The sequence below is a fragment of the Oncorhynchus clarkii genome, chromosome 3 (assembly GCF_045791955.1).
Source record: "Oncorhynchus clarkii lewisi isolate Uvic-CL-2024 chromosome 3, UVic_Ocla_1.0, whole genome shotgun sequence".
Lineage (NCBI taxonomy): Eukaryota > Metazoa > Chordata > Actinopteri > Salmoniformes > Salmonidae > Oncorhynchus > Oncorhynchus clarkii.
In genome coordinates this window covers 2,649,969-2,660,874 of record NC_092149.1, presented here as the reverse complement: position 1 = coordinate 2,660,874, position 10,906 = coordinate 2,649,969, and the positions used below count along the sequence as shown (strand labels likewise).

General features: G+C 50.1%; 1 long non-coding RNA gene across 1 annotated transcript; it reads right to left on the bottom strand.

Moving 5' to 3' along the window:
* Positions 1-4,657: 4,657 nt before the first annotated feature.
* LOC139405634 (uncharacterized) lies at positions 4,658-7,455 on the bottom strand. The gene is made up of 2 exons (XR_011633892.1): positions 7,359-7,455; positions 4,658-6,457 (listed from the first exon to the last, which is right to left on the bottom strand). It is a non-coding gene; the product is annotated as an uncharacterized lncRNA (long non-coding RNA).
* Between the last annotated feature and the right edge of the window lie 3,451 nt (positions 7,456-10,906).

Sequence of the window (10,906 nt, the reverse complement as noted above, 5' to 3'; positions counted from 1 at the left end):
AAAATCATTATAGTTGTTTTGTTTTTCCTTGTCCTGGGTTAGGTGGTAGTTTATGCCGGTAACAGGTATGACCTACCAGCTTCAGTCCATACCGCACCAGGAGTAGAAACTCCCCAAATACAGGTGTACCAAGCCTGTAGCATCATCCCCAAGAAGACTCGAGGCTGTCATCGCTGCCAAAGGTGCTTCAACAAAGTACTGAGTAAATGGTCTGAATACTTCCAATGCATTCAAGATAACTGGGAACTCAGAAAAAAATATATATCATTTTCAATGGTCAACCAACTTGGAATTCCCAAGTTGGAAACTCCGGCATTTTTCCAAAGCTTTAACTTTTTGGACCTGATGTCACACCCTGGTCGAAGTATTTTGTGTTTATCTTTATTTATTTGGTCAGGCCAGGGTGTGGCATGGGTTTTTGTATGTGGTGTGTATGTATGGGGATTGTAGCTAGTAGGGTGTTCTAGCTAAGTCTATGGCTGTCTGAAGTGGTTCTCAATCAGAGGCAGGTGTTTATCGTTGTCTCTGATTGGGAACCATATTTAGGCAGCCATATTCTTTGAGTTTGTCGTGGGTGATTGTCCTTAGTGTTAGTTTGCACCAGTTTAGGCTGTTTCGGTTTTCATTACGTTTATTATTTTGCACTGTTTGTATTTAGATTCGTGTTGCTATAGTCACAATAAACATGGATCGTAATCTACACGCTGCATTTTGGTCCGACTCTCCTTCTCATCAAGAAAACCGTTACAGAATCACCCACCACAAAGGGACCAAGCAGCGTGTCAACAGGCAGGAACAGCCCAAAGTGGAGTACAGTATGGACTATACTTCTTGGGAGGAGATAGACAGGTGGGCGGTCGACCCAGGGAGAGTGCCGGAGCCCGCCTGGGATTCGATGGAGCAGTGCGCGGAAGGATATAGGAGAATGGAGTTTGCGAAGCAAGCAAGGCGGCGCGGACGGAGGCCCCAGAGTCAGCCCCAAACATTTCTTGGGGGGGGGCTCAGGGAGAGTGTGGCAGAGTCAGGAGCCAGACCTGAGCCAACTCTCCCTGTTTATCGTGAGGAGCCAAGGAGGAGACCAGAACCAGAGCCGGTGTTGGAGGTGAGCGAAACAGAGACTGTGAAGGAGTTAATGGGGAAATTGGAGGAGAGAGAAATGAGGGAGTTGCTGTGTTGGTGTTTTAAACATGGAATTCGCCCGACGGAGCGTGTCGGGGATTTGATGGCACCTGGGTCAGCGCTCCATACTCGTCCTGAGGTGCGTGTTAGTCGGCTGGTGAAGATGGTGCCAGTCTCACGTACCAGGCCTCCTGTGCACCTCCCTAGCCTTGTACGTCCTGTGCCAGCACCGCTCTCAAGATCTCCAGTACGCCTTCACGGTCTAACCCATCCTGTGCCACCTCCACACCCCAGCCCTCCGGTAGCAGCTCCCCGCACCAGGCTTCCCGTGCGTGTCCTCGGCCCAGTACCACCAGTGCCAGCACCACGCATCAGGCCTACAGTGCGCCTCGCCTGTCCAGCGCTGTCGGAGCCCTCCTCCTCTCCAGCGCTGTCGGAGTCTCCCGCCTGTTTAGCGCTGTTAGAGCCTTCCTTCTCTACAGCGCTGCCGGAGTCTCCCGCCTGTTCAGAGCTGCCAGTCTGCAAGGAGCTGCCAGTCTGCAAGGAGCTGCCAGTCTGCAAGGAGCTGCCAGTCTGCAAGGAGCTGCCAGTCTGCAAGGAGCTGCCAGTCTGCAAGGAACCGCCAGTCTGCAAGGAACCGCCAGAGCTGCCTGTCTGCAGGATGCCGCCAAAGCTGCCAGTCTGCAAGGAGCCGCCAGAGCTGCCAGTCTGCAAGGAGCCGCCAGAGCTGCCAGTCTGCAAGGAGCCGCCAGAGCTGCCAGTCTGCAAGGAGCCGCCAGAGCTGCCAGTCTGCAAGGAGCCGCCAGAGCCGCCAGTCAGCATGGAGCAGCCAGGGCCGCCAGTCAGCATGGAGCAGCCAGGGCCGCCAGTCAGCATGGAGCAGCCAGTCAGCATGGAGCAGCCAGAGCAGCCAGTCAGCATGGAGCAGCCAGAGCTGCCAGTCAGCATGGAGCAGCCAGTCAGCATGGAGCAGCCAGAGCTGCCAGTCAGCATGGAGCAGCCAGTCAGCATGGAGCAGCCAGAGCTGCCAGTCATCATGGAGCAGCCAGTCAGCATGGAGCAGCCAGAGCTGCCAGTCGACCAGACTCTTCCAGATCTGCCAGTCGACCAGACTCTTCCAGATCTGCCAGTCGACCAGACTCTTCCAGATCTGCCAGTCGACCAGACTCTTCCAGATCTGCCAGTCGACCAGACTCTTCCAGATCTGCCAGTCGACCAGACTCTTCCAGATCTGCCAGTCGACCAGACTCTTCCAGATCTGCCAGTCGACCAGACTCTTCCAGATCTGCCAGTCGACCAGACTCTTCCAGATCTGCCAGTCGACCAGACTCTTCCAGATCTGCCAGTCGACCAGACTCTTCCAGATCTGCCAGTCAGCCAGGATCTGCCAGCCAGCCAGGATCTGGTAGATTCATCAACCTGCCTGAGCTTCCTCTCACTCCTGAGCTTCCTCTCACTCCTGAGCTTCCCCTCAGTCCCGAGCTGCCTCAGTCCCGAGCTGCCCCTCAGTCCCGAGCTGCTCCTCAGTCCAGTGGGGTTCTGGATGAGGACTACTAGGCCATGGTCGGCGGCGAGGGTGGACTATCCAGGGACGCGAGGAGAGGGGACTAAGACATTGATTGAGTGGAGTCCACGTCCCGCGCCGGAGCCGCCACCATGGACAGACGCCCACCCGGACCCTCCCTATTGTTTTGAGGTGCGTTCGGGAGTCCGCACCTTAGGGTTCTGTCACACCCTGGTCGAAGTATTTTGTGTTTATCTTTATTTATTTGGTCAGGCCAGGGTGTGGCATGGGTTTTTGTATGTGGTGTGTATGTATGGGGATTGTAGCTAGTAGGGTGTTCTAGCTAAGTCCATGGCTGTCTGAAGTGGTTCTCAATCAGAGGCAGGTGTTTATCGTTGTCTCTGATTGGGAACCATATTTAGGCAGCCATATTCTTTGAGTTTGTCGTGGGTGATTGTCCTTAGTGTTAGTTTGCACCAGTTTAGGCTGTTTCGGTTTTCATTACGTTTATTATTTTGCACTGTTTGTATTTAGATTCGTGTTGCTATAGTCACAATAAACATGGATCGTAATCTACACGCTGCATTTTGGTCCGACTCTCCTTCTCATCAAGAAAACCGTTACACCTGAAGATCACTGACATTGATCTGTTTTTGTTTGTTTGTTCCCAGTTGTCTTAAAAGCAGAATCATTCTCTTTGCTGAGGCACGTTTTGACCTTGAATGTGAATTTGCACCACCTCATCTCAGCCAATCAGAAAACCGGACCGGCCCATCTTCGTAGGTCAGTCAGATGCTTAATACAGATTATTATGACAACAGAAAAATGGTGCAAAAGTCATTAAAACAGGCCCATGTCACGATTATTATTAATATATATATATATATATACACTGACTGGACAGAACATTAGGAACACCTGCTCTTTCCATGACAGACTGACCAGGTCAATGAGGAGTTCCTATAGGCCGATACACTGACTGGACAGAACATTAGGAACACCTGCTCTTTCCATGACAGACTGACCAGGTGAATCCAGGAGAAAGCTGCGATCCCTTAAATCCACTTCAGTGTAGATCAGAGCTGCCCAACCCTCTTCCTAGAGATCGACTGTTCTGTTGGTTTTCATTCCAAGTAGATCTCCAGGAAGAGGGTTGTACTGAAACCCACAGGACAGTAGATCTCCAAGGAGAGGGTTGTACTGAAAACCCACAGGACAGTAGATCTCCAGGAAGAGAGTTGGACTGAAAACCCACAGGACAGTAGATCTCCAGGAAGAGAGTTGGACTGAAAACCCACAGGACAGTAGATCTCCAGGAAGAGAGTTGGACTGAAAACCCACAGGACGGTAGCTCTCCAGGAAGAGGGTTGCGCTGGCCTGGTGTAGATGAAGGGGTGGAGACACGTTCAAGAAGAATTTTTAAGCCTCGATACAATTCAGACATGGACTGTTTGTGTGCCCCATTCAGTGGATGAACGGGGTATGGTAGTAGGTGCCAGGCGCACCGGTTTGTGTGAGTGTGTGTGTGTGAGAGAGAGTGTGTGGGGTGGGGGTTGGGTAGGTGTGTGGGTATTTAGTCCAAGTAATTCTGTGAGCAGCTCTGGAGGTTTTGTGGTTCGGGGGGTAATAACAGGACGACTCCAGACATGAGTGATTCAGAGAGAACAGTAGTTCCAACCAATTGTTTCCTGTTTTGTTTGTGTGAACCAGCCAACCTGGACTGTTTTGCAGTATGCCGACCTCTTTCATTTCATACTCTGGATTAGTCACCGAGTTGCCAGACTGGGTCACCGAGTTGCCAGACCGGGTCACCGAGTTGCCAGACCGGGTCACCGAGTTGCCAGACCGGGTCACCGAGTTGCCAGACCGGGTCACCGAGTTGCCAGACCGGGTCACCGAGTTGCCAGACCGGGTCACCGAGTTGCCAGACTGGGTCACCGAGTTGCCAGATTTGTGATCTCTTACCAAAGGCGTTGAGGGGGGAAAAAAACCTGGAGATTAAGAGCTCTAAAATAATTCAGATCAGACAACGTAAACTTTTAAATTATCTTTTTAATTCCACATACATGAAATAACATTTCCCTCCAGATAACAGTTATGCTTTAGGTGTTTCGTATGAAAATTTCCAAAAAAGACATGGACAAAGACAACCAGCCCAACAATAACCTCCCTTTTCTCCCCGTTAACTAGTTCTCAACCACAAGTATCAAAAGAAAACCTTAACTGGGGAAGGAAAGAAGAAGCAGCAACTAGATGAAGCAACGAGGGGAAATTCTTCCTTGCTCTGCTGGTTTTAAAACAGTCTGAGTATTAGGAGTCCTCTTTGTTCTAGACTTTTCCCAAACCTCCTACTTGACACAGAAATACAAAATGACGTTAGCAGGTCAGTGAAACTGAAGAAGAAGAAGAAGCTGGAGCAGAACAGTGACAGTTTAATGGAATGTAACATCACTATCCAAGGTTTCCCTCTCAGCTGGAACGCTATTCCCTACATAGTGCACGGGTGTTTGACCAAGGTCCATAGGGTTCTGGTCTAAAAGTAGTGTACTTTATAGGGAATAGGGTGCCATTTTGGGGAGCAGCACAACGACCACGCCAACCCACCATCGATAAGACGCCATCAGGACTATCCCCTAATGCTCCTGCCGTCAGTCGCCTGGCTACAGACTAAAACCGCTCGCTGCTGCCTCCTCCAATCAAGAGAGACTGATGTCGAACCACAAATGAATCAAGCAATGTTGTCAAGCACAAGATCTTTACCATGTAGACAGGTAGAGGACTAGACCAGGTTCATTCCCAACCTGAACACAGGTAGAGGACTAGACCAGGTTCATTCCCAACCTGAACACAGGTAGAGGACTAGACCAGGTTCATTCCCAACCTGAACACAGGTAGAGGACTAGACCAGGTTCATTCCCAACCTGAACACAGGTAGAGGACTAGACCAGGTTCATTCCCAACCTGAACACAGGTAGAGGACTAGACCAGGTTTATTCCCAACCTGAACACAGGTAGAGGACTAGACCAGGTTCATTCCCAACCTGAACACAGGTAGAGGACTAGACCAGGTTCATTCCCAACCTGAACACAGGTAGAGGACTAGACCAGGTTCATTCCCAACCTGAACACAGGTAGAGGACTAGACCAGGTTCATTGCATGAGTTGAGAAGTTCCCCTCCCCCGTCAACCTACATGTAACACCCTGTTGCTCCGCCCACAAATAATTATTTGCTCAGTAGACAAGTCCCTCCCCCCAACATACCATAATATACGTCCCAAAACCCCTCCCACAACCAAGTCCTGGAACGAAACCCCTCCCACAACCAAGTCCTGGAAAGCAACCCCCCCCACAACCAAGTCCTGGAAAGCAACCCCCCCCACAACCAAGTCCTGGAAAGCAACCCCCCCCCCCCACAACCAAGTCCAGGAAAGCAACCCCCCCCACAACCAAGTCCTGGAAAGCAACCCCCCCCCCCCCCCCCCCCACAACCAAGTCCTGGAAAGCAAGCCCCCCCCACAACCAAGTCCTGGAAAGCAACCCCCCCCCCCCACAACCACGTCCTAGAAAGCAACCCCCCCCACAACCAAGTCCTGGAAAGCACCCCCCCCCCACAATGATTCCCGAAAGAAGAGTAAACGCATGGAGAGACGCCATGACAGACAGAACTAAAGAGAAGCGTTGGGCAGGATGAGGTGGTCAGTCTGTCTGTCTCAGTGTTGATAGATAGAGGATGATGACAGTCAGTCAGACAGACAGACCAGGAAACAGGAACCAGGTCAGTCTCTACCCTCCTCAGCTTCCTCTCCATCTCCCTGGTTGTCTGAGGTCCACAGCTACAGAGATGAGAGAGGACAGGGATTAACAACATGTTAAAAAAGACTGTAGGTCAACATTCACATGACATGTCAGTAGAGCTGACCTCGGACTGAGTACATTCGCTCATTCTACATTCTAATCATTTAGCAGACTCTCTGATCCAGAGACGCTAACAGTAGTGAGTCATTTAGTAGACTCTCTGATCCAGAGACGCTAACAGTAGTGAGTCATTTAGTAGACTCTCTGTTCCAGAGCCACTTACAGCAGTGAGTCATTTAGCAGACTCTCTGATCCAGAGCCACTAACAGCAGTGAGTCATTTAGCAGACTCTCTGATCCAGAGCCACTAACAGTAGTGAGTCATTTAGCAGACTCTCTAATCCAGAGCCACTAACCGCAGTGAGTCATTTAGCAGACTCTCTGATCCAGAGCCACTTACAGCAGTGAGTCATTTAGCAGACTCTCTGATCCAGAGCCACTAACAGTAGTGAGTCATTTAGCAGACTCTCTGATCCAGAGACACTTACAGTAGTGAGTCATTTAGCAGACTCTCTGATCCAGAGCCACTTACAGCAGTGAGTCATTTAGCAGACTCTCTGATCCAGAGCCACTAACAGTAGTGAGTCATTTAGCAGACTCTCTAATCCAGAGACATTTACAGTAGTGAGTCATTTAGCAGACTCTCTGATCCAGAGACACTTACAGTAGTGAGTCATTTAGCAGACTCTCTACTGTAGTGAGCAGAGTGCATACGTTTTCATATTTGTTCCTACTGGGTAGACAGGTTACATAGCTCCTCTACCTTTGTCTCAGTAATATGTGACCGAAACAAATGGAGTGAGAGACACCAGTGACTCTCCGACATCATAAGTCAACCCAGTGACAACAGGGAACTATGATTTCAGTACCCGACACTTACTGTCAAGTTGTCTCTCAGTAGCTGCATGATCAAGGTGCTGTCTTTGTAGGAGTCTTCACTCAGAGAATCCAGCTCTGCAATAGCGTCGTCGAAAGCCTGCAGGAGAACAGAAGTTAACAGTAAAAATAAAACAATCACAGTGTTGTTCTACATTTCATACTGGATGACTGCGTATCGTTGGGTTTGGAGCTGGAGAGAAAGGCATCTCTCACTGTTACTTGGTCACGTGACATTAAAACCTGGAAGGAGAGAGGGGGTCACGCGCTTAGCTAGAACCTTCTCACCTCGACTCTGATAGGCCCTCATGTCGTTCATCAGGTTCTCCTGTAGGTGACAGGGCGACGTGTGGACAGAAACCGGGTGGTTCACAAAGCACGATCAAATTAATTAGCCAGTCATTTTGAGAAACATTAAGAAAGTTTGGTTAATTTGACTAAAATAAAATAAATAGACCAGTTATCTACCTTTGATAAGCAGCTAGTTAACTCCCATACCAATTTCAAATGTTTCTGAACTAATATCTGACTAACTCAGAAATATGAAAGTGATTTCAGAATGAAAGTTAATTATGTTAGCTAGCTATCCCCAGTTAGATCATGCTCTGTTATGTTAGCTAGCTATCCCCAGTTAGATAACGCTCTGTGACATTATGTTAGCTTGCTATCCCCAGTTAGATAATGCTCTGTGACATGTTAGCTAGCTATCCCCAGTTAGATAATGCTCTGTGACGTTATGTTAGCTAGCTATCCCCAGTTAGATAACGCTCTGTTATGTTAGCTAGCTATCCCCAGTTAGATAACGCTCTGTGACATTATGTTAGCTAGCTATCCCCAGTTAGATCATGCTCTGTGATGTTATGTTAGCTAGCTATCCCCAGTTAGATAATGCTTTGTGACATTATGTTAGCTAGCATCAATTCCAATGATTTTACTGAGCTACGGTTCATATAAGTAAATAAGTAAATTGAAAATCAATTCATTAGGCCCTAACCTATGAATGTCACATGAATGGGAATAAAGATATCAATCGGTTGGTCACAGATCTCTTCAAAAAAACGTTAGGGGGCGTGGATCAGAAAACCAGTCAGTATTTGGCGTGACCAACATTTACCTCATGCAGCGAGACACATCTCCTTCACAGAGTTGATCAGGCTGTTGATTGTGGCCTGGGGAATGTTGGGTAGCCTGTCTGGTAAGTATGCAGGCCATGGAAGAACTGGGACAGGAATTGTGACCAGATCCTTGTGACATGGAGCCGTGGATAATCACGCTGAAACGTGAGGTGATGGCGGCGGATGAATGGCACGACAATGAGGCCTCGGGATCTCGTCACGGTATCTCTGTGCATTCATTATGCTGAAACATGAGGTGATGGAGGAGGATGAATGGCACGACAATGAGGCCTCGGGATCTCATCACGGTATCTCTGTGCATTCATTATGCTGAAACATGAGGTGATGGAGGAGGATGAATGGCACGACAATGAGGCCTCGGGATCTCGTCACGGTATCTCTGTGCATTCATTATGCTGAAACATGAGGTGATGGAGGAGGATGAATGGCACGACAACAGACCTCAGGATCTCGTCACGGTATCTCTGTGCATTCATTATGCTGAAACATGAGGTGATGGAGGAGGATGAATGGCACGACAACAGACCTCAGGATCTCGTCACGGTATCTCTGTGCATTCAAATTGACATCAATAAAAATGCCATTGTGTTCGTTGTCCGTAGCTTACGCCTGCCCCATACCATAACCCCACCACCACCATGGGACACTCTGTTTACAACGTTGACATCAGCAAACACCTCTCAAACACAACGCCACACTGCCCGGTACAGTTAAAACCGGAATTAATCCGTGAAGAGCACACAGGGTAGCCTAGTGGTTAAAGTGTAAAGGCGCCAGGGTAGCCTAGTGGTTAAAGTGTAAAGGTGCCAGGGTAGCCTAGTGGTTAGAGCGTTGGACTAGTAACTGAAAGGTTGCAAGTTCAAATCCCCGAGCTGACAAGGTACAGATCTGTCGTTCTGCCCCTGAACAGGCCGTCATTGAAATTAAGAATTTGTTCTTAACTGACTTACCTAGTTAAATAAAGGAAAACTTCTCCAGCGTACCAGTGGCCATCGAAGGTTGAGCATTTCCCCATTGAAGTCGGTTACAATGCCAAACTGCAGTCAGGTCAAGACCCTGGTGAGGACGACGAGCACACAGATGAGCTTCCCTGAGACGGTTTCTGACAGTTTGAGCAGAAATTCTTCAGTTGTGTCAACCCACGGTTTCGTCAGCTGTGCGGGTGGCTGGTCTCAGATGATCCCTGCGGTGAAGAAGCCGGATGTGGAGGTCCTGGGTTGGCGTGGTAACACGTGATCTGCGGTGAAGAAGCCGGATGTGGAGGTCCTGGGTTGGCGTGGTAACACGTGATCTGCGGTGAAGAAGCTGGATGTGGAGGTCCTGGGTTGGCGTGGTAACACGTGATCTGCGGTGAAGAAGCTGGATGTGGAGGTCCTGGGTTGGCATGGTAACACGTGATCTGCGGTGAAGAAGCCGGATGTGGAGGTCCTGGGTTGGCATGGTAACACGTGGTCTGCGGTGAAGAAGCCGGATGTGGAGGTCCTGGGTTGGCGTGGTAACACGTGATCTGCGGTTGTGAGGCCCGGTTGGACGTAGAGCAAACATTTTCTAAGACGACGTTGGAGGCGGCTTATGGTAGAGGAATTAACATTAAATTATGTTTTGTGACAAAACTGCAAATTCCCTCTAACCACTAGGCTACCTGCCTCCCCCCCTCTAACCACTAGACTACCTGCCTCCCCCCTCTAACCACCAGGCTACCTGCCTCCCCCCTCTAACCACTAGACTACCTGCCGCCCCCCTCTAACCACTAGGCTACCTGCCTCCCCCCTCTAACCACTAGACTACCTGCCTCCCCCCTCTAACCACTAGGCTACCTGCCTCCCCCCTCTAACCACTAGGCTACCTGCCTCCCCCCTCTAACCACTAGACTACCTGCCACCCCCCCTCTAACCACTAGACTACCTGCCTCCCCCCTCTAATCACTAGACTACCTGCCTCCTCCCTCTAACCACTAGGCTACCTGCCTCCCCCCTCTAACCACTAGGCTACCTGCCTCCCCCCTCTAACCACTAGGCTACCTGCCTCCCCCCTCTAACCACTAGGCTACCTGCCTCCCCCCTCTAAACACTAGACTACCTGCCTCCCCCCTCTAAACAATAGACTACCTGCCTCCCCCCTCTAACCACTAGACTACCTGCCTCCCCCCTCTAACCACTAGACTACCTGCCTCCCCCCTCCCGCTCTAACCACTAGACTACCTGTCCCCCCCCCCCTCTAACCACTAGACTACCTGGCCCCCCCCCCCCTAACCACTAGACTACCTACCTCCCCCCTCCCCCTCTAACCACTAGACTACCTGCCTCCCCCCTCTAACCACTAGCCTACCTGCCTCCCCCTCTAACCACTAGACTACCTACCTCCCCCCTCCCCCTCTAACCACTAGACTACCTGCCTCCCCCCTCTAACCACTAGA